Source organism: Acyrthosiphon pisum, chromosome A1 (assembly GCF_005508785.2).
Source record: "Acyrthosiphon pisum isolate AL4f chromosome A1, pea_aphid_22Mar2018_4r6ur, whole genome shotgun sequence".
In the NCBI taxonomy this organism is placed as follows: Eukaryota; Metazoa; Arthropoda; class Insecta; order Hemiptera; family Aphididae; genus Acyrthosiphon; species Acyrthosiphon pisum.
This window is the reverse complement of record NC_042494.1, coordinates 113,330,565-113,356,196: the sequence shown is the minus strand read 5'-3', so window position 1 is coordinate 113,356,196 and position 25,632 is coordinate 113,330,565. Positions and strand designations below refer to the sequence as shown.

Sequence of the window (25,632 nt, the reverse complement as noted above, 5' to 3'; positions counted from 1 at the left end):
GATTGAAATTTAAAACAAGATTTCACGTAAATATTTAATTCTGTTACCAAAAATTCTAAGAAATACATAAGCACAGTTTATTTTTATAGTCATTTTAAGTTCGAATTTGGACGAAATTACATATTAAAAAACCTGGAATAACTATTTTAGTTATTTTGTTGTGATTGTATAATATTACTTGTGGGTACTTGAAACTTCTAAAGTATACTATTATATATCTATGATAGTACCACGGTTTGTTGTTGATGTATAACGCGTTACCTAATGGATATTATGATATGATTAATTTGAAAATTATTAATAATACTATAGATAAGTATACCTAAATATGTACCTATGTCTAATATCTAGACTGACATACCGTCTCCGCTCAGAATCGTTTTTCTTATACAGTGATATTATATCATTGAATTCAAATTTAATACTATCCATTATACAGTGACCCACTTGTAACCTACCGTATAGCAAAGCGACATCCACTTACCCACCTTTTTTATTATTAGAAATTAGAATACTATCCCTCGTCCGCGATGTCTGTCTTATTTTAAGTAGCATTTTGTAGTAGGAATGGATTATGATTACATTTAAAGGTATCTATATTTTGATATTTGTCATACATCCATTATATTTGACTAAGCAGTAAGAACGTTTGCAATTATTATAGATTCCAGTATTTTGAGTAGGTATCTTCCTTTGATTCTGGTTGAGAGATTGCAACGTTCAGTGTAAGTTGGGTTTATTCGTTATTCTGGACATTTATTTATATTTTTGTTTTCGTCATTGTTTTAATAATAATTTATTATTCGTGCCCCGCGACAGTGTGCCAAAGTTGCCCGCTACCATCTGCGCTTCCGCATGTTCCAAATACCCACCAACGCCTCTCCCCTTTCACTCATTTTTGCTAAATCGCACGCAATTATTAATTAATAAATATTATTATAATCATATATTATGGTACCGGCCGTTCACTAAGTTTTCAACGGAGTACGATCGACCAAAAATATTACCGACCAAGATCTTTTACGATGATATCCGTGAGGCATGACAACGATTCGAGGGACCATCGACGAATATATTATTTTGTGCCTTGATTGATCTATGTAGTTATATATTGTACATTTGTACGTTATATCATAACAATAAATTAATATATTACTACCTATTTTGAATATCTAGGTGGTACGCCATTATATAATATTGTTATTGAAAGTATGTCGTGAGCGAAAAAACAAAACAAAAGTCGCTGGACGGGTCTTTTTATCCCGTTGTTATTATTATATTAATATATATATTTTTTTGTCCCTATTTTATGATTTTTTTCTCTATCAAAGTTTGCACCCGTTTGGCTTTTTTAGCATACAATTAATTATTTCTTATTTAATAAATGTTATTTTTCCAACCATTTTTTTTTTGTTGTGAGTAATTTTATTTGTATTATTACTATTATATAAATTATTACATAATTATTTCCTGTAATATGTTCCAAACGTGAATCTTATAAAAATTCCACAACGCTCCAGCCCTTTAGGTCTCAGCTAGTTGGCAAACTTGCAGTCAAAAACGACAAACGAACACGGAACAACCCCATGGCCTTCGGTTCCGTATATTATATTTTGGCAGATAATCGAAAGATCACAAGATTCTGAGAGGTTCTGGATATTCCCAATAATTTTCTTCACTCCTTTTCGAATGCCCGATAATCAGTTAAAATAATGAGCTTAACTTTGATAGAGGAATATCGCAGCTGATACATAGGAGGTTCCACTCTTTACTTTAGGTATTGATGAGAGGATAAGAAGGCATGTTGTGATATATTGTAAGGTCAATAGAGCTCTCGTATTGTTATACTAACAATTATTATTTTTAATGTGGATATGAATAATTTATTTTAAAAGTAATTATAATATTATTATAATATATATCAAATAATTACTATAAAAAAAATAAATACTACCAAATATATTAAATTATTAACGCATCAATATTATATAGCTTTCGCAAGGTTCATTGCTTTGATCATGGGAGAAAAGTGGTTAACAAACCTCTACATTATCCAGTTTGAACTTTTGATCGTACAATAATATAATACATTATAGTATTGATTATAGCATTGATTTTAAATGACAACAATGTAACTTATAGGACCTATCTAAGTAGATGTAGAATATTATTTCTAATAAAATAAGGTTAACACAAAATAGACTTGTATCAAATTTTAAAATAAAGGTTTAACATTTACTACTAAACACTGCCAATATACAGTGAATAATGCAGAAAAAATAATTTACCTCGGACTTAATTTAAAAAAAAATGGTTAAGTCTTTAATTACATTTTAACTGTATGAACATTGTACACTATTCATATAATATAAAGTAGATTAATTTAACGGTGGGAAAGGAATATTTTATTAAAATAGTGGTATAAATAGTCCATAATTTGCACGCTTTACAAGTTTAAATTTATTATTGCATTTTTTTACATACCATAATATATTTATACTATTTAAAAAAAAATAGGAGTTTCATAAAGATTTAAGTAAGCCATTAAAATTTGAATCTTTAGTATAAATATTCATTAAGTCCCAATTATTTCTAATATTTTACGTTTATAATTTAAAATATATAACTAGATTATCATGTATAAATAATAATTTTTTTTTGTTGGTACCAAATAGTTTTTTTCTATAATGATTTTCAAATATATAAAACTCAACTATTTATCTTACAATTCATTTTCACAAATAATTTTTAAGAATACATTATTGTAATTTGTCAATTTTAATATTTATAATATATTATAATATATATTTATAATGATTTTGAGATGTTATAATATAGATACCTAAATGGAATAATATTATGTATTGGTAACCTTTGTTTATAGCTCCATTTGATATATATACATTATTACAGATAAAAATAATTAGGTATAGCTGTTGTTTAGTATTTTAATTTTTTGCTCAATTGTCTACTTTTTATTTTTATTATAGTCAGTAATTAAAACATTTTTCAGCTAAGAATTTTGATACGTGATAATAATTTGATACAATTTTTAATACTATAGATACTATCTTAAATCGTGGTACCTACCTAACATAATATAAAATAATGATAAAAAGCTTAATTTATTATTACGATATATAATAATTTTAGATACTTACCTATTTTAAATGTTTATGTTAATGTTTATTAATGTCAATTTTTAAATGATTTCAAGATAAGAGTGTGATAAATACTTATTTGTCCAACACACTACACAGAATTAGTATAAAAACTGGAATTGAATTTATAAGTAGGTATGTATTAAAAAATTAATTTAACATAATGTTAATACTATAAAATCATGCATTTTAGGGTTAAGTTTTAATGTCTGTATGCACAGTCAATTTATATGACACATATATTGACTATGCATACAGGAATTAGTGTTTTAGCGTGTTTGTAATGTATTTAAAAATATTTTGTTTATATTCTTGACATTATTTTTGATTGGTTTTCTTATGCTTATAGGCACTAAAATTATGATCATTTTAAATCTTACTATCTACCTTATTGTTTTTGTTTTTGTGTATGAAATATGTATAATGTTTAATTATGTTTCACTTTCCAAGCTTTTCAAGTCATTGATAATTCAAAGTTTAAATCAACACAATTTTAAAACTTTTAGTTAATTGTCAACAGAAAATAATATGTGTAGTATTGGTATAAATACTTGTTTGGAAGTCTATTTCCAAAAACATTTTTTCGTATTTAGCAAATATTTATGATAATTTATAAGCTCGTGAAGAACATAAAAACTTAACTTTGTTAATCTTATCATGAAAATGCAGTACACGGTTGAATACATATTATGTATTACATAATACATATTATGTATCGAGAACGAGTAAATACAAAAGTAACATTGTTATAATTTTCAAAATGAATTACAAATAAATTATAACCAGCGCAAACCTGAATTTTGGGAGGGGGGGGTTCTACAATATTTTTGGGCCCTCTCTTAACATATAATATATACATAATTAACAGTGTTCTATAATTACTATAGTACCTACCAAATTATATATTTCCTTAGATCTAATATCTATTTCTAAAATAATTGCAATGTTTATTTATCATTTAGACTTTTATTGTTAATAATATCTATAGCAGTTAATAGTTATAATCATAATAATTTATTGTACGCTAATTTAAAACATATTACGTTTTATTTTATTTTTTTTATCACGAAACATGACTTATTTTTACCACATACTTATTTTAGAATTAAACTTTATTTTAGTAACATCAGTTAAAATACAGCTCCCCTATGCTCTGAGACTTATACATTGTAGGGCCTCTGTTACGAAATGTCGAAGGGGCAATCCGCGTGCGTACGCCTATGATTATAAGTTATAACATTATGTACAGTGTACATTATTACACGAGTACCTACGTAGTACATACACTGATAAACACTAGACACTACACACTTTAAAATATTTAATAAGTCCTAAAATTAGTTGTTTATTAATACATAGGTATCTATATTAGGTAAACATATAATATCATACATATAGTCATACAATGATTAACAGTTTAAATAATTTTATAAACGAAGGAAATATGTTATCGTGATTATAATTCAAATTGTGTTCAAGAACACAGAACATTTTCATAATATTATTATTAGAATTACCCTGATATATTAGAGGTTAGGTTATGTTTAATTGAAAACATTCATATTAATTAAAATCCCACAATTCTATTGCTATTCACTATTGACATGTAAAAGCCAAAAAGGACATTCATTGTTTTATAAAAATCCGAATGAATTTTCACATATATTTTCAATCCACTGAATACAACGTCATAATGTCCTCGGGAATATTTAGAATTTCAGTATAATATTATTATTGAACGAGACATTTCCGATAATTAATTGACAATGAGATGTAGGTACTATAGCTAGATCCCAGAGGATGTAAATGTAGGATTTTGTTTCGTATTTCATTAATGATTTTCAAATGTATAAGTTTTAAGCACACTTTTAATTGTATCAATATTTTTAATATTTAAATTACTGACATTTATATAAATGTATAGTGCTTTTGTACGTTTAATATAAAACGAATAAATACAATTCGTTACATTTATTGACATTTATTATGTTAGGTACGGTATCATATAAAATGCATTTAACTATTGTCTGTTTATTAAAAATTAAAACAGCAAATAGTTTGAAATATCTGCCAGGCTAAATTAAATTATAAATGTATATTTTCATTCTTAAATTAATTTTAAATTTAAATTAATCATAATCTTATGTTGAGAGCTTAAAATATATTATAATATGGTATTATAAAATAGCATATTTTGTTTAATTGTGTTATTATTGTTCATTGTTACGACTTCTTTGAGTAAATGCTACTTTTATTTAATAACTAATTAATATAACTTAAAAAAAATAAAACGGTTATCGAAATGCATTCAAATTTAGTTAATAAATAAATAAGACATTGTACCTACTTATTGACTATTGTTTATTATTTTCTGTGAGATTTTCCGAAGAGTTGAAAAGATATATGTATATTGTATATATATTATGAATTATGAAAAAAATTTTTTTTTTTAATTTTTAATAACGAATTTATACAATCTATACATAACAAAAAAAATATAATATGCATAATGGATGTTTTTTAAATAACATAAATATAGAAAATAGAAGAACTAACCAATGGAGGCACTTTGGCGTGAATTTACAATTTATTTAGGTTTTTGTGTGTTTAATTTATACGATCTCGGGGACATTGTGGCTTGAGTCTTCTGGGGTGGAGGATGTGTGAAGGGTATGTGGTTTGAGAATAAGGAGGAATATGCTTTGTGGTTATGAGTCTGATGATTTTTGATCTGAACACACTTATAAATAATCTGTATCCTGTACTGCAATGAAAGTGAAGTGAAAAATTTAAATCCGACCACCTTTGTTTACTATTTTAGCATAGGTACCATTATAGTATATTCCATTTTTTTAAACTTAATCTAAATATTTAAGCATAATTGTATATGTGACATGGAAATCAAGGCCTTTTGAAAAAGGTGCCTATTTAGAATTGATCGGAAATATAATATATTACGAAATATGATATTATGTTATTTATAAAATTTAAATAATTGCTGAAAATGTAAGGAATTAAATTTACATTATTAGTTTTTTTTTAAGACCAATCTTTTTGAAATTAAAATCCATAAACTTACGATTCAAATTTTAATTAAAAATTATCTAATTCAAAACATGTATACTTTGATTATTTTAATCATATTTATTTAAAATAAAAATACATTTTTATAATCGTTATGAAAAAAATGTACCTATAATGGCAAACATTTTAATTAGAATATATGTCAACTATTTATAAAATTATTATAATAAGTAAATTTAAATTTAATTAAATCCTAAATATATTTAACTATAATAAATCATACAGTGTTTTATCTTTTCAAACTATATTACATTTATTTAATATATGACACGAATATTTTAACCCATTTAATCTAAAATTATAGAATACTAAAAAAATTAATAAGATTGGCTTCAACATTGTATGCGATATTAATTTTAATTTACATGCATATATAGAAAGTTATATGGGCTATACGAGAATTTAATAATTTAAAGATGTCGTGATGGGTTAATGTAAATTCCATTATCCCACTATTTTAAATTAGTAATATTAGCGAGACACCATCTGTAATCTATGTAAATTATGTTTGTATAATTCTAAAATAGAATAATTTACATTAGGTAGAGCATTTTATTAATTATTTGTTTCAATCTTAATGTAGTTATACCTAATGACCTAATGTCTAAAAGTTTTAATTTTTTTTATAAATCATTAAATTTACTTATAACACTTAATTTTAAAATACATTATTCTTGTTATTATTTTTGAGGTGCCTATACCTCTTTTAAAAGTTCGACGTTTGTTTTTAATTTAAAATTCTGAAGTAGGATATTTTTTTGAAAATAATGTTGATAATTTACCAACATTGAATATTGATTATTGAATCGATAGTTTATTACTTGTTGGAATACATTTTAAGTTTAAATATTTTGTGAATGCAACTGAAATACCTAACCTTCTTATGGTTATAATAAAACTAAAATAGTATTAGATATGTAAAGTGTTATTTATATCCAACTGATATAAATACATTTATTCAAAAATATAAAGTTTTTATGTAAGTACCTATCAAAATAAACTTTAAAAATCAGAATTTGTTTAAAGTTTAATTATATTTAATGCATTGAAGAAAAAATGACTATATTATGATAAAAACCAGTTTAATAAATTCCGGAAATTATATGGAATTGAAAATTTAAATATTATGTTCTCAGAACATATAATTTAGAAACTAAATGACTGAATCATTTTATGCTTCTGAATATATAAAATATATTTAGACAACACCAACAAAATCATCATATTGCTAAAACTTATTGATATATACATCTTAATATAAGGAAACTATTGTATTATTTATATGTAACTGCTAGCTAATGTTTTTTTTGTTGCAAGCTAATAACTTAGTAGTTGATACTGTACCATGAATAAAAAAAATATATATAATATAATCTTTGAAATTAACTTATATTTTGATGATAAATTAATTAGTTACAACCAGTTATTTAACATTACCGATTTCAGTATTGTATTAAGTGCGTATTATTATATAGAGCAACTGATTAGTGAATATTGTTATCGTAGAAATAGTAGGTTTATTATATATTTTATATTTTTAAAAAAAAATTTAATAGATACAATAAATTATAGTTATTGAAGAAGAATATAAATTGTAGAAAATGTTTTTGAAAATGTAATAGTTACAAATATGGTACCTAGGTCAAGCATATATTGTAATTGTCTGCAGTTAGAATTAAAAATGTATATTTATTTTTAAAAACATAGTATAGTAAAGTAAAAAGATGTACCTACTAGGTACATGAGCACCCAAAACATAAACATTTAAGAATACAAATGTAATATTTTATGTTCTCGCATTACTTTCTGTTATTTATCAAAAACGTATACATATAATAGTAGGTAATATATGATCCCCAACCAGAATAAAATTCTGAATAAAGATTTACTAAATTACTTTTTTAAATATAGTATTAAAAATTGAAATTTTTTTAAATTATATCATAAGTCTTCGTTTTTTTTTAACTTTTAATAAAAATGTATGTTGAGATAAAAAAAAAATTAAAGGAATTATTGCAGTTAACAAAACCTATATACAATAATATTATTTAATTTCACGAAAACAAAATAATAATGGTAGTTATTTTACTCTTTCGAAACAATAATCCCTTTTATTTTTTTCAGTCATAATATTTGGTCCATATTTTTCCGGCTCTTATTTTATAGATGAGATATATTTTGGTTTTTAACAATACAATATATTACGATAAATATAATATTATATATTTTCAACAGAATATCACGCAATACAATAACATCCCAAGTATTAAAACACATTTAAATGACACTATATAAACATCTTGATATTTGGTCAAAATGTCTTAATATATAGTTCATATTCTTAAAAAAATTGAGTAACGACCAATAAGTAACGTTTTTACAGATAAGGTGCCACGAGACATTAATTAATAATTGACATAGTATGAAATAAATACTTGCCTTAGTATAATCATATCTTAAAATCGAAATCACCCTTTGAGCTATACAGTACATTTTTTTTTGCCATTTAATGTATATATAGAAACGCAACTGTTTATACAATCTATGCTATAAAACCTTACCCCTGTGACCCATTCAGATTAAGTAGCTTGTTCGGGTAAATTGCTCATTCGCAACAATAACCTGACCTACTTATTTTCTTTTAAAATGGATAAATTATCTAGTACATTAAAACAGTATTCTGTAAATAAAAATATTTCTTTAAGAATACATAATTCCTATTTACTACTTAAAAAATAGTGACTACAAAATTATCAGTTTGTTGATGAATAGGTACACATAATTATATTCATTGCAAAATGTCCGTATCTATAATAACATTTATTTTCATAGGTCTTTTGAGTTCATTTATGATTTTTTTTTTGTTATCATATTTATAAGAAATGTTTCTCTATATTTTTACAGCAATTATTGTTGAACAAATTGGACTCAGAGGTAGCGTATTGAGAATTGAGCACCACGGGGCAGAAATTAGAATAGTGGTGAAGGTGAATTATTATTTTAAATTTGAAAACTATGATACATATCTCATCGAAATTTAAAGATTCTACCTGGCCATGAGTTTACCATAGACCATAGTATCTTTTTTTAAATTTATAATATTTATTTAATTATAAATAATTATAAATTAAATATTATGATAATCTATTAAATAAAGTATTGATAATAAAAACACGAGTAAGTTGTTTTTAAAGAAATTTAAAATTATCAAAACTACACAGACATCATTTTTTTAATAATCGTTTGAAGTTCAGATATTGACGACATTTGTCAATATCAATCATCAAAATGTACAGATTATTTTGTAATTGAAAATTCATCATATTTAAAAAATTATAATATCGTTAAATACACATTACATGTCATATATTATGATAAAATAGATTGGTTACATTGTATACATATTACATAGTTGATTTCATTGTCTTTGAACTTTGAATACCTACTTCCAAAAACAATATTTGGAATTCGGAGTCCGGATCATAATATAGGTATTTTATAGTTTAAATTTAAGTAATCAGTTATTAGTATCTAATAATTATTTAAAATTACAAACAATATGTTAAGATAAAAATTGTTTGGTTATCGTATATTGAAATAAAAATATAAGGGTGTTTCTTAAGTTAAAAAAGCATTTGTATTTTCACAGAAACTAAATGAAAATACTAGAAATGCTATCAAACATAGATAGTGATCTTTTTACTTGTCTAATGCTTACAAATACATTTTTAAATGATATGGCATTCACATAATATATTAGGTATATAAATGTGACAAAATGTATAATTTATTAGTGATTATTTTAACAGTTAACCTTAACATGCTCATTATCTCGAAAAGTATTAACGTTTTTTTGAAAATATTGTTTTTACATGATTTGAATTGATTACAAACCAACATTTATGAAAACAATTTATATTTTCACTATTTTTATCGTATAGTTTTTTAGCTTTTTACTTTGATAAAAGGTAAAATATATTTTTAATTTTATATTCAAGAGCAGGATATTTTCTGGGAAAATAAAAATAAAAATAATATTTTTTAATGAGTAATCAATTATTTTAAAAAGGTATTTAAAGTTGAGATAATCACGAGCAGCAGAGGATCAACATTTTTCGGTTCACCTTTGTGGTATTTTACCACTCTACTCTGCTAATCAGAGTTTTAAATATTTATAACTAGATAGGTACCTAATTAACTGCTTGTTCAAAATTTGATTTTTATGCGTCGAAATTCCCAGAAAAAATGTATATTCCAGTTTATATAATATATATATAATATTAGTTAGGTATTTAATTTCAGTATAAAACTTGTATTTGCAGTATTTATATATTTAATAAAGACATTAATGATATTGGTAATTTATATGCAAAATATATTTTTTTAATTAATCTACAAAACATATACATTATTATTGCAGTTATATTATAATGTTATTATATTTAAAATTTACATATATATTATGAAATATGAATGCATTTTTATCAAAGCTTCCAAACTCTTTTTTTTAGATATTTTCGATACATAGCCGGCTTGCATGAGGAAAAATGTATTAATTAAAAAAAAAAAATTGTTCAATAAAATGTAATGGACAAATCATGAGTCACTAAATTATGTTTAAAGGACAATTAGCTCACTATTGATTCGCTCAATGTTTAGTGATTGTTCATTCAACCCCCGGATTCGATAAATAAAAATGTTTACTGACCTTGTATTTTTCAGCTGATATTCTCCATGTGAAAAAGAAATGATGTTATCACTGGATGCGTTAGGGTACACAGTGCCAGCTCTACTGAATTAAATTCGTCATGTTTATAAACATGGGAATTCGGTCCTCAAGTTGCCTGTAAATAGTAAAAAATACAAAATAACATAAAATCTTAAATAGAATTTTTAATATATAGGAAACAAATGCAAGTTAGTTTGATAATGATAATTATAGTTTAAATTTATTTGTGAATTTATTTCCTAAAATATTTTAGAAATGCAAAGTAATTATTTTGAACACGTTTTAAAAATGTATTTGATATTAAATTAATTATTAAATATTAATGTTTTCTAATTAGGTTTAAAAATTATTACAATCCGGTGGCCATACAATAGGTATTATGAAACGTTTCCATACATTAGCTGGTATTGTATGCACCAACTAAATTTAAAATATTTAAAACATTTTTTAAAACGTACTTTTGATGTGAGGGATGTAGGTATCAGTGTATCTCAATAAAATATAAATGCATTTTCAATTGAATTTCTATCCGATTCAAACACTACTTAAATTTTTTATTTTATAGAACACGATACGAATGATGTAACATTTCAAGTGAGCAACTGCCTTTAACCAAGTAATTTATATGTTTATTTATATATAAAAAATGGGCAAGATAAGGTACACAACCACCTATTTGATAAATGTTTCATTTAATCGTTTCGATAAACTATTTACAGAATTATTAATATTAATTTTAAAGCAAATGATAAATTATAACCATTCTTCATACCTATTATCTGTATTAAACAAAACTCTTTGATATATTTTGCAGTTGTGTTTTTAAAATAGTAACTATTACTAACATTGGAAGCCTACCACTACCAATAATATGTGACTAAAATTAAGATTAAGTATCATCCATAAAGTTAATATAATTTCACATTAGTGAATATAGTGAATACATAATATTTTCATAAGAACCGTTGTACTAGTACAAATATAAAAATAACGTAGTTACCTCTGGAAAGAAATTCAACATGACATGATAAACTTAGCGGTACTCATTTGTCACAGAATAAATACTTACATTATGATTATATAATATATAAAATATATATTATTTTATACTTATTAAATTATGTATAAATAATAATTTAGAGGTGCCAGTTACATCCTTTAATATTTCAGCCGTCAGATGTATTTTCTACTGTATGAAGGTTTTAAACTATTTTCATTAATATTAGTTTATATGGTACATGTATAGAATATCTGAAAAATTAAGAATTTGTCCCAAACGTATATGACGTATATAAATAATAAAAGTACCTACCCGAAATATGGTCAGCACTCAGCATCGACCCTTCAAATAGTGGCTTCACTTGGGTTAATTATAAAGCAATAACTTTGAAACTTTCTGTATAAAGTATCCCAAAGTTTTAAGTACTACTGTTGTACTAATAATAATTATAATTCTTTCAACTATTTATCAAATATAATATCCAACAAAATAGAACTTTTTTTTTGTTAGAAGATTTTAGAGAGGAAAAATGTTTAAAAATAATAGCATTCGATTGAATTCGTATGTTATGTCTCTAAAAGTGATATTCAATAATTTCTGGTGGTAAAACATGGAGTTTATGTTTCCTAACAATGAATTACTATAAAACTACATTTCTATTACAACAAATTACAAAATAAATAAATTTAAAAAATATAGAAAAGATAAATACGTACACGGATTTTAGATTACTAATTTAATATATTTTAGAACCGAATGAGTATTTTGTTAACAAGTGATTTCAAATATTTATATCTATTACTATTTAGGTACAATATAACATAATTTATAATTGAGACTGCATTTTTCATGACGTGTAACTTAAATCATTGGGGTCATCCAAAAACGAGAAACCGAAGAAATGCTTAGAACATAATAGGTATAATAGATTAATTAATATTGGTCGAAAACTAAATTGTGTTCATTTCACCACACTGCTCCCAATTTATATTAAGTGACGTATAATTGTGTATGATAAAAATGTATTAAGACTGAGAAAGTAGTTTATTAAATAAATAATAACAATATTTAAAATTGTAATTACATGTACAACGCGATGTGTAAAAATGTACAATGTAAATAATTTAAATATGTAATGGTATCTCAGTAATCAGTATACATATTGCAATCTAATATTCCCTTTAATTTTAGTTAACACATTTTAGATAGTTATTACTTGTTAGGTATCCATATATCATAGGCGCCTATGTTAGTTGTAATGGAACTATGGGAGTAAACTACATTTTAAAAACAAATTTTACCAATTAAAAAACTAGTAGGCATAGGTATTTTAATGTTTCTAAAAATTCAGTTCCTTATATTAACAGTGAACCTAATTTACAGAAGTACGACTTTTTTCAATTCAGGCAATAATGATGCTTATAAGTACTGTTTAATATTTATTAACCTAATAGTAATAGTCTTAAAAAACTTTTATCCTATTACATTATAAAACGGTTTATATAATACAATATTACAAGATTTAAACAAATATTTTAGTTTCACATCATAACATCATATTTTGCTTCGGAGTAGCAAAATTGTAATTAAAACAGTTTTTTTTATAGTCTAAAAAAACATTACTAGAAGATTATTTTTCATAACACAGTTCATAGGAAATTACACTCAATAAAATTATTAATTAAACAAGTAAAATTCTCTTAATAAATTAAGTTTTGCCAGTTTTCTAATAATGACTGCAAAAAAAATATATGTTTGTTTTATTGTTTTAAATAGCTTTTCAAAATACAATCATACCAAAATCTATTGATTTCCAATAAATCAATGAAAATAAAAATAAATATGAACATAATATGAATGATTTATAAATACATAATATTATGGTTTAAAATTTGAATCTCAGGAGTAGGTACAGCACTACAGCCAAATAGTTAATTTATCATATAATTACCAAATTGATTCACTTCATAAAGTGTATTTAATTGTTATTGTCATCACGTTCCCACGATACAATTAAATAAAACCTACACACACATGTAATGATATTGTATATTTAAGACGCCGTCTTACTAGTTTTTACTGAACAAAGCATAAATTATTTATTTATAATTATAATTGATAAATATCATAGGTATTTACGTTTATTTTATTATTTAATCGTTCAATTAAAACTTTTTTGTCAAATAAAAATAAAAATGTATAACTATATTATGTTATGTAGGTTAGTAGGTAAGTACCATTGTTCGAATTGTTCGAATTTAAATAAGAAAATTAAAAAAAAATTTACATCTATTACATCTTTATATTAGTATTATTAATCTAGGTGTACAGTATACACACACGTTTTTTTTACCAGAAAAAGTTGTATAATGATATGCTTAGAATTAAAATTCGTGTTTATCGTTTAATATAATAAGGTTACCCAGTGGCGTATAATATAGAAATAATTTTTGGTGTGGGCTATAGTAGATAGAAACTAAATATTATAACTTATAAATGTACCTAATAAAATATATTGTAGTTCTATTTAAAAATACTGTAATTTCGGGGGGGGGGGGGGGTGGCTGCTGCCCAATAGGCCCACTCCGTATATACGCCACTGAGGGTACAGTTTTATCATAAGGTAGAAATTTAGAATATTTTTATAACATTATTAAAGTTATATTCAAATAAATAAAGAATCAATTTACTGTATATGAACATATCATTCTTAAAATCATGATTATTGATGAATCAAAACACTTTTTACTCGACAAATATCTTCATATTTAGTTTAAAAATATATGTTGAAATTGTACATATTATATTGTTTTAGATATAAACAGTGGTATTTAGTTAATTTGTTGATAAATAACTGCATAAAATTGGCTCAGAGAAAATTCTAGCAAAACTCTGAATGGTATTGATTTATTCACAATAATATTTAGAAAAGTATATTGAAAACATTAATTTTATTTATTGATTCATAATAGTATGTACTAAAAACGTATACAATGGTGTAAAGTTTGAAAACATTTTTAGGGTATAACTAAATGAATATGCATAATGTAAATATTAGTATATCATAATTTAAATTTTAAATAAATAGGTAGGTAATACTTTAAAATATATGAGCTAAATACATTTTAAAGTTATATATATTGATATTTGTTTTTATTAGATTTGTGCTATTAGATGAACTAAATAACGAAGATAATGTACCTACTAAAAGACTTATGAAATCAATAAAATAGGGGCGATTATATAATTATTACTAAATTGAAAATTCGCTTTGTTTCGGACAGAATTTAGTTTTAGCAAGGTTACTGTACCTAGAGTACTACGTTACGCAGAGTTATAACTCATAATGTTTGACTTTTGATGTCTGTATAAATCCGAATGAAATTAATCATCGTATTCTAAAAGAAAATAGAAGCGAAATGTATATTTTTCAATTTTTTACTGTCCACTTTTGGTTCTCTCGACAGATGTCAAAAAACTGAAATATTTCAAAATAGTATCTATTTATATCACCCCGCCCCCCAAAAAAATTAAAAATTAAATTATACAAATTATTACACCAACTATCTTAAATTATTATTTCATTTGATAAATAAATCAGGTATTTTTAAAAACGACAAGACTGATATTTTCATGATTATTATTTCTGTGAATGCTCCAGTTTCACCATTACATACTGTGTGTACTGAAAGTTTTAATATTGATTATTATAAACCATGTATTATTAACCGTACTCGATGTGTACTTACGATATCATACAATTTGAATTTGATTTGGCAAAATGTATTCTATAATAAACGGTCAGTTGCAATTCATCCCGTTCATTATTGTAATAAACGTAATTCGCTGAATTACCATTTTAGATTATGCAATATTACTATTATACTAAATTTATGCAATTAAAAATATGATTTATAATGTATTATTATCGACTATCATCGAGTTTACGTTAAACTTTAAAATACTTAAGCTTAACACTTAAATGAACTGTATAATATAGGAATTATTGGAGATTTTATTTTTATGATATTAACTAAACTTAAAACATATGAGAATTTCATTATATATTTATTATGAACGTATTCTAATAAGATGCAACAAAATGTGATGTTCTTTAAAACGAGTTTTGCATTTTTAATTTCAATTAAATTTAATGTTAAAATACCAAAATTAGAATTTATATTCAGTGAATAGGTTAATTAAATTTAAACTTTAAATTTATGTCAATATAACACTATACATAAGCACATGACTATCGTAATTAAAATTCATCACACATTTTCTAATCATAGTTTTACGAAAAATACAAGCTCAATATTTTTTCATTATCTCACTTGAAATATTAAAAGGCACAAAATTTGAATACAAAATATTATAGTTTAATTACTGAAATGTTCAAAATTAAACTTTTAAACTATTGCGAAGTATTTAAAAACAGCTTAAAAAATAGGCTGGTGTACGTCATAAAATATTATTTTTAAATTTATTTGTAATTACTTGTAAAAATGTAATTCAAAGAATTTTCATTTTAATTAAAAGTTACTTACACCCTATAGGCCATAATTTCAAGTATATATTATATGTATAATATATATATATCAAAAATCGTTACTAACAATGTTTTGCAGAACTTTTTATTATTAAAATTTATAGCATTCAAATAACCAAGTTTCATTAATTTTGATTTTTGAATTTTAATAATTTATCATTGCTCCAAATGTGTTTTTTAATAGTAGACAACTATACGGTTTAACAGAGAAAATGAGACGAATGCAAAACACGCCGATCCTTATACATATTATGCTATTGTGTCATTTCATTTTGTTGTCGTTAAAAGTCCAATTCAATGAATAAATGAATGTAAAATTTAATAAAAAAAAGTTAGATGTAACTTGTCGTCAAATAAGAATAAAAATGTAATTATTTTAATTTATTAGACTTTAAATAAAATAGCACACTTTTTTTTAAAAACCTAACTTTCTAGGACTAGAATAATCATTGTATTACACAAAACAGTAAAATAATATTTAATATTGTTAGTAAATTTTACTAGAGTAAAAAAAAAATACATTTAACTATATTTATGACTACCATTAATAATGCATTTTACAATATCGATAAAAAAAATATTCACTGTAGCGTTACGCAGTACGGATGACGTACCTATTAATTTTTAGAGAATTAAACGAGTATATTAATGACGAGCAGATATTGAGTGGTTTAAAGTGGCAATTCTATAAATAATGAACGTCGCCATATCGATACTTATTGAAAAGTACCAAACGAAATAAAAAGGAAAAATAGAAATCATAAATTCTTTTTCTTTTCCACTCGTATTATAATATAGTCGTCATCGCAAAACGCGACCTATATACGATAAATAATAAAGTCATTCGAATTTCTCATTCGTTTCATTTACGATAAAATATTATAACATCGCCTATACATAAATTATATCATAATAATATACGACTTATTTTTGATAATATTATCCAGCTACTAATGCGTCCAAATAATGTCAGACGTCTATATGGACGTCTATGAATAATAATGTTTTACGAAATAATTATACATGTATTCGGAATATTGTGATGTCGCAAAACCGAGAATTCATCGTTTCAAAGTTTCAAACCAATCGCAGAGACAAAATATATTATAAACAATATATCGAAGGGCAATATTAGTTTGTGTCGCATATTGTATTATATGTGGGTCCGTCTCCCACTCGTCCTACCCTATGTCACTCGATCACTCCCACGCGATTCATCCTGCACATCCTAAATAACGCTATTTATACTTGGGTGTGAGCAGCGGTATTCCTGGTGTGCGTCACCTTCTGATATTATTTAATCGTTAATAAAAGTTAAGCCCCCGAGTCAGATTGCAGTCCATATTTTATCTTATGTTACAAAAATGTATATCAAAATTCATGTTACTACTTATTATTCCTACATAATGCATCGTATAGGAAGTACCATATTTTAAATTTGGGTGTAAAAACCATCGACCATAATATATAGGAGAAATCCCATGGCCCGAAACCGTTTGAAATCATTAGTTCTACTGATCAATATAAATAGATTCAAATGTTTATTTGGAATGATCACATTCAATCATTTAAGTATAATAGAGGGGTCTGTAATAATACGATTTTATTTTATATTTGTGTAATTTGTATTATTATGTAATAATATTAAACATTTAAAAAAAAATGGATGTCAAAAAAAGAAAAAAAAACTAATACCCATGTACATTTGAACAAGCAATAATTTATATTAACGTTACTTGTCTTGTTAGGAAAGAGCTAAATAATAAAGAAGTGGTCCAAAAAAAAAAATAAAAAAAATACCACAGACCAAAATTCTAGTCGCGCACGCCTACATACATACATATATACACATCATATTGTATATACTCGTCGTCGTCTCTCTCGTTGGTCGCGGGTAAAGGCGTTTAGTGGCTGTTTATCGTAAAGTTTTTTTTTTTCGGGGGGTCGAACAAACAGGCGCGCACAATGCGGCAACAGCGACTATAATGTACAGTGGCAAAACTTCGCGGCCGAGGTGGTAAACCGACGAGAGATCGGCGGCGGCGGCGGCGGCGGCGGCGAGCGTGTACAGCTTCGGTCCTTTTGCGCGCTGCCTGTCTGATCAGCCGTAGAAGCGTAGGCGTTTTCCGGACACGCCGGTCGATTTTTTTTCTCTCTTTCACCCCACCACCGCAGCGCGACTCTTCCACACAGCCCTTCAACCCCTCTCGCTCATCCCGCCCGTAATGCTTTTGCTGCCACCACGTTTTAGACGATCTTTTCCTCTCACCCAACTCGCTACGTTATAATATATACGAAAATATATAAGGACTACTTGGCGTATACAGAGTGTCATTGCGGCAGTGACGTGTTCGCCTCCGTTTAATCCATTTTTTCTCGGTATTTTCGTTGTGTTTTTTCTGTATTTTTTATTTTTTCCCCGTCACGAAGAGGTCATGTCCCCCGGTCCACGTCACTGTACATGATTATATTATTATATAATATTGTATAAGGTGCATTTTTACGACGATCGCATTTTCTCGGTCAATTTTTTCCGTAGCGTTTTTCAAAGTGTAATGACGTTCTGTTGACCAGAGATGGATGTTTTTATTTTATTATTATAATCATTATTTAATAACTTGCGCAAGTCTCGGGGGATAAAACCTCACGATCCACTCTGAATACTTATACTGAAATTTTGCGAAAAAAAACAAAATTAAGTTACCGACCTAACTCTGAATAAATAAATTCCACCATTGTTATTGCTTTTTCCTAAATGTTTTATACAGTTTTCAAACTACAATTTTAAATTTTAAATCTGATAAAATACAGATAAATAATATTTTGCGAAAAATGTAACAACATGTGTATGTATAATATATATATACCAACATTTGTACCTATGTATATGTTTCAACCATTTAAACTAACAGTTTATTAATATTTTATAAGCATTTAATGTTTATTTCTGAGAAATAGTGCTGTAAAAATGTACAGAGTATATCTCCACCTCTCTAAGACATTTGTATTTAAACTTTTATAGTTTTTTTCATTGATACATTTTAAAGTGGTTTTATGTCAGTTTCGAGAAATAGATACATTTATGTATCAAAGTTCAAAAATCTTTGAAAAAATATTCTATTTGACTGTTTTATTCGTAATATATTGAAACTTAAAACAGGACGTTTTGTTTAAAATAAAATATAATATAAACCAAAAGATTCATCATCGTGATCAGACATTTAATTTTTTTTTTTAGCGCACGATCAATTACTTATTATGACACAATAATAATTAATAACATTGTAATCGAATAAATTGTTTAGAATTTCGTAATTTATACCGTGGGCAAGATCACGGTCCTAAACAAATAACACCATAGCGGTATATCATGCTGCAGCTATATATTATGGTATTATTTTTGCGTGCAGGTTTTCGTCGAAGACAAGTACCGGCTTTAGTGACACCGCTGTGACTCGCCGCTGTCGGTTTGTCGTGGAAGTTCGCACACACAGTTGAAAATTTGTGAATAAATTGTGCTCGCATATTATAATGTGTATATGCAGCGTGAATTTCCCACGGTACTGAAAACGTTTTTGTGCCCGATCGACGACGAAACAATGGCACGATAACTACACTATGTACACACATACACACTGGTAGTGCCGCAGCCACCCCTGTCAAAGTTATCGACTTTTCCAATGAGAGTATTATACGCGTAATTAGCGCTCGTTTATATAATATATATAATATGTATGTGTGCGTGTCGCGTGTAGGTGTGTGTGTGTGTGTGTGTGTGTATAAAGACATATCCTATTTTGTATATAATATATTACAAGAACGGCCCCACTCGATAACGTGCACAATACCTATCCACTCGAAACTTTTTGTAATCCGCATTATTACTGTTGTACGTTCAGCTGCATAAAATCTATACTTGATGTGAAAATGTAGGTATGTAATATTTTTTTTCGATTTCATCATGATAATTTATAATATATTACGCTGAATAGACGACGACATGATCGGGAAACACGCAGTTGATATTAATACAAGAGATTCTTCATTCCGTGCTCATTATTATGCATAAGTAGGTATATATTATTATTATACAATATCAGACGAATCGATCACCATATTGTGTATAATATTTTACAGAGTGATTCACCGAGCATCTCATACTTCCTATAATAATGCATTTGTTAAAATTGTGACTTTGGGAATCAGTTACAGTACCATATTTAAAACTACGTATAGATTTTGTATACTATTTAATGATTAAATGATCGTTTGTCCAAATGACAACCATTGCAGTATTTTACTGAAAATTGTTAAGCAGAAGAATTTTTTTTAAGGAATTTTTAAAGGAAAATATGGGGGTGAGCGCATGCCTGGTGCATCATTCAGTAGGTACCTAAATAATAATGAAAGCGCTATTGCGGCATTACAACTACACAAACAGTCAACACAAATTAAATTTAATATATTGTGAATTTATTGTATTATCGTGCTTGTGTCGAATACACATATCAATATTAAAGGGTCTCAAAACTGCTGTTGGGGTGATTATGCAACATACATACACCTACTTTAAAATATATATTATTCTTCTATTTTTATTATATATTATTATTGTAAGTCCGGCTTTACCGACTAAATTAAATTGAACAGTGTTTTATTTGTGGATTTAAAACGGTAGGTAAATGTTTCCACATATTTGAATCAAAAGATTTTTAAATAATATTGACATAAAATCCGCGTGAAGATAGGAGGGTACGACATGAAAAAAAATCAGTCACCGTTGTTTTTTTTAAAACTCAAATAACGTTAATTTGTCAATACAACCCACGCGGTTGAATCTCAGTGATAAAACCCTACGGGAATTGATTTGCCGTCTGTTATATATGAAGAAGGATGAGCATTATATCGTGGAACTGACGGGTTTTAGTTTCAATACGAAAACGAACCTACCTATAGGTACTGCAGGTTGTATGTGTGTGACGCTTACGATTGATTTTCGACATTCTACTGTGTACAATGGCAGTATGGCACTGTAGGATATTATTTACCCAGTTACGGTTGAGCATATAACAAAGGTGTACGTCAGATGTTTATTTTTACCTTTTAAATTAAAACCGTTAAAGTTAACAAAATAAACATTTTTGTTTTTAATAACAGGACAGAAGCGAATACGCACTCATAACCACACATACCTACACGTCATGAAACCACGATAAGGGCATTGCAAGCCGCATGGTAGTTGTAGATTATTTTCGCTCAACCAATGACCACGTATTCCCTCGCTTCGTTAGCGGAAAAAAAATGTGTGTAAACAATTCTGTAATAATGAATATATTTCCAATTCAATCTACAAATCAATAGGTCCAGAAATCAGATCATGGTACCGAGTACCCGCGTGACATATTATATAACTAGACAGGAGTGTATGAATTTATTATAATCAGTATTGAACAAAAAAACTCTATGGTTAACGGACGTTTAAGCTTACAACCAGGGCTTGAAACCGAAAACATTTTTTTCCAATTTCGATTTCTGTTTCAGATATCGGTATTTATTTGTTTCAATTTTTACATCAATTTCGGTTTTTAACGATTTTAACCGGTATTAACCGGTATTGGTAAATTGGTATCCAATAGCTGTATTTTTTTAGTACTAAAATGTGATTTAGGTAAGTACTAATTACTATTGATGAATTATTGAAAGAAATAACTATTTGGAGAAATTATTAATCATGTTCCATTAGCAGTAGGTACTGTAATTTCAATTAAAAAGCTGGGGATGCTTAAGTCCCTTATTTTTGTAGATGGTCCACAAATGGCATAAATTATTATAGTAATTTTTATAAAGACAAATATAGTTTATAGTTATACTATAACATTATGCCATGTATCTACCTATATGCATTATAATAATATATTTTAAGCAAACAGTATTATTATTTGTGTCTTCCACTCATATATTATATTCGATAAGTCAATATTTAAGTTGCATTGCATATTATTATAAGGAAGGGATTAGATTTTCTTCATCTAATAAAAATCTTGAGAATATAACTATACATTATACGCGTACTTATAATATAAAATATGTCATATGCATAACTTTTCACTCATAGATATTATATTATATGTACATACATTATAATCAGCTTCCGTTTTTCAAATATACGTAATCCATCCACCTGATTTTGTACCAGGAAATTCTATTCCTAATGCTTCTGATACATTTTGAGGTTTCAATCATCTCCCAGAGTGCAAAACGTACCTATTGTATTAAAATTTCAGAATATTATGGAAAAGTTTCTCATTTTGGTTCTTAATTAATTCAATAAAGAAAAAAATAATCTAATCCCTTACGTCAAGGTTACTTTTTTGTGTACCTAATAAATGATTGTACCAAGTGTGAAAACAAAACATAAAAAATTACTGGAATTTATAAAATAATGTTTGTATAGGTCTATGTTATTATAATTTATTCAAACAATAGTTAAATAATATTAATTAGGTATATATTATTAAAAATAATACAAATATTTTAAGCCTACATTTTAAATTATAAAGAAACAACAATAAAAATTCCTTTTTTATTATATATTTTTTTAACCCTTTTTTAATTAAAAAACCATGGTACAGAAAACAGAAGTTGGGTAGCAATTTATAATTCAAAATTTAAAATCGATGATCTAGCAAAATACGAAAAATGATTCAGAGCTCTGTTTCCTAATAATTATTGTCAAGATTTTATTTAAGAAATGTTATCACAATATTATTTTGCTGTTTATGGATATGTTTTCAAAAACTACTTTGTATTTCAATTAATTATGATAAATTTTAAATTTCATAATATTATGTATTTTTTACTGCCAATCATTGAAAAATATGGGGTATCTAAATGTAGTAGGTATATAGTATTTGGTGCTCAAAGTAGAAATTATCTCTTCGAAAACTAGTTAGATAAAAATAATATTCTCCTATGCATCTAAAATCCTGTTTAAAATAGTGTTGAAAGGCCAAATATTTTACTGATTCTATTATAACTTGATACACAAACAATATAATATATATTTTTTATCTATATATAATATATTTACAAGACAGTGTGCCTACTGAGTAGTGTGCACCAGTAAATGATCAAAAATATCAAAAGCTTAAGGCCGTAGCTTAAATGTTCAATAGGTTAATCCAGTCCGGACTATAGCTAATGTATTTAAAATTTAAATAAAGGTCACTGTAGTAGTAACACGTATAATAATATATTTAATACACGATGATAAAATTTCGCAAAAGCTCCGTCATCACTTGTCTAATATTAATATGCTTATGATTGAATCAATTGTTATTCAACCTTATAAAAGTTACTATTTAAAATACTTTAATTTTTCATATAAATAATTTCAAAACACCATTAAACCTGCAATGTCTTAATGTTTGTACAGATTCTAAGTTTCTAAGTAAATGAAAAATGTATTGATAAAGATAAACAGAAAAAATATGTAGGTATATAGGTATTTTTATTTCGTAGATATATTTAAATATAAAATAATTTTGTTTTTGGCCAATTTACATAACTTTCATACTAAAAATATAACACTTCCTATTTTTGATTAATATTTAATACTTAATATCTATTCTTATAAGTTATAATTATTTTATAAGTCGTAAAGAAAAAATATATTATATAACGATTGAAGTTACAAAGGTAACTTTTATCATTTATTAATATTAAAATAAATAAACAAATCACCTAACTTACATTAGTTAAGGAAGTTCAAAAGAGACTAAATTTATAATCGAATTGCGGTGAGCCTGATGAATAATGATGTATATTGTATGTATCAAATTAATAATAAAACATATCAAAACCATTGAGTGGAAGAAACTTAGCCGAGAATACGGAATGCAAAGTACCAGAGAGTATGCTGGATATGCATTAAGAACCATTATAATATGATTATGTAATTCTGATTTTCTTATGCTATATAAAATATAATTTTTCAGCACAAAAATCAATTGACAACTTAATGTAAGTAGGTACTATATTATTATATAGTGTTTAACATTTAAAAAACTGAATATTTGTTCAATATGGTTTTACCTGCTGGCTGCTATAGTTAAAATATGTATATTTGTATGAAATAATTTATTTTTCTTACACAGTTTAATATTTACTGAATAATAGTTTGTGAGTATGAAACCGAACAAATAATTATAAAAAGTCGCAATATACATCGTAATCATTTTATAAACCTACATAATAAACACGTACCTATATAACGCAAATTATAATATTATGTTAACAAACAATTATATAAAAGTTTGTATATTTTAATTTGTGATAGACGATAGTGTAATATAAATCATATTTTTTTAACTCCTCATTAATGTGTTTAACCTAATCACATAAAAGTTGGTACGTATTATTAAATTTCAATTTGAATTAAGTAATTTAATATATGGACATATGGCTTCATTTATTTTAATATTATTAATTGATTAATTTGTCACTGTTATAAATATAATTTTAACTGGGAGATCTAATTTTACATTATCAACACACAACATATCAAAGATATATTATGAATATTTATAATACATTCAAAAAATCAAGACTGGTAGATAAATATTATAATCGATTAATAATGGATATCGAATAGTTTTTAGATAATTTTGTAATTATTATCTGCCAAGGCTTCATCAATTATAATATATAGATACAAGCCTACTTTTAAATGAAACACTAATTATAATTAATCTTTCAATCAAGTTACCGTATTTTAGATTCTGAGTGGAACGATGAATGTATTGATTTTACAATGATGTGTGTTTTTTTTTTTTTTTTTATTTTTTTTTTTGTGTCTGTCATCACCTTTTAGGGCAGAAAAAGTGCTTCGATTTTCTTCAACAGTATCTTTTCTGATAGGAAAGTGAATCTAGTTGGTACTTTGGGGGGAACAAAAGTAAAATTTTTCCAATAGTTTTCAAAAGCGCCGTGAAAAACAAAAGAAAAATTAAGGAAAAACGGGAATTTTTACGCAAAATCTGTTTTCGAGAAAATCGATTTTGGTTTTTGGTGTAACTTTAAAAGAAATGACTGTAGATACATGAAATTT

General features: G+C 25.8%; 1 protein-coding gene across 2 annotated transcripts in view; it reads right to left on the bottom strand.

The window, feature by feature from the left end:
• The window catches only part of LOC100162164 (inactive rhomboid protein 1), a 71,028-nt gene that overhangs the window by 33,407 nt on the left and 11,989 nt on the right, over positions 1-25,632 (bottom strand). For both annotated transcript variants that reach the window (XM_001949985.5, XM_003245276.4), the window contains exon 2: positions 10,954-11,089. The gene's annotated coding sequence lies outside the window, so the exon portion shown is untranslated. The remainder of the gene's footprint in view (positions 1-10,953; positions 11,090-25,632) is intronic.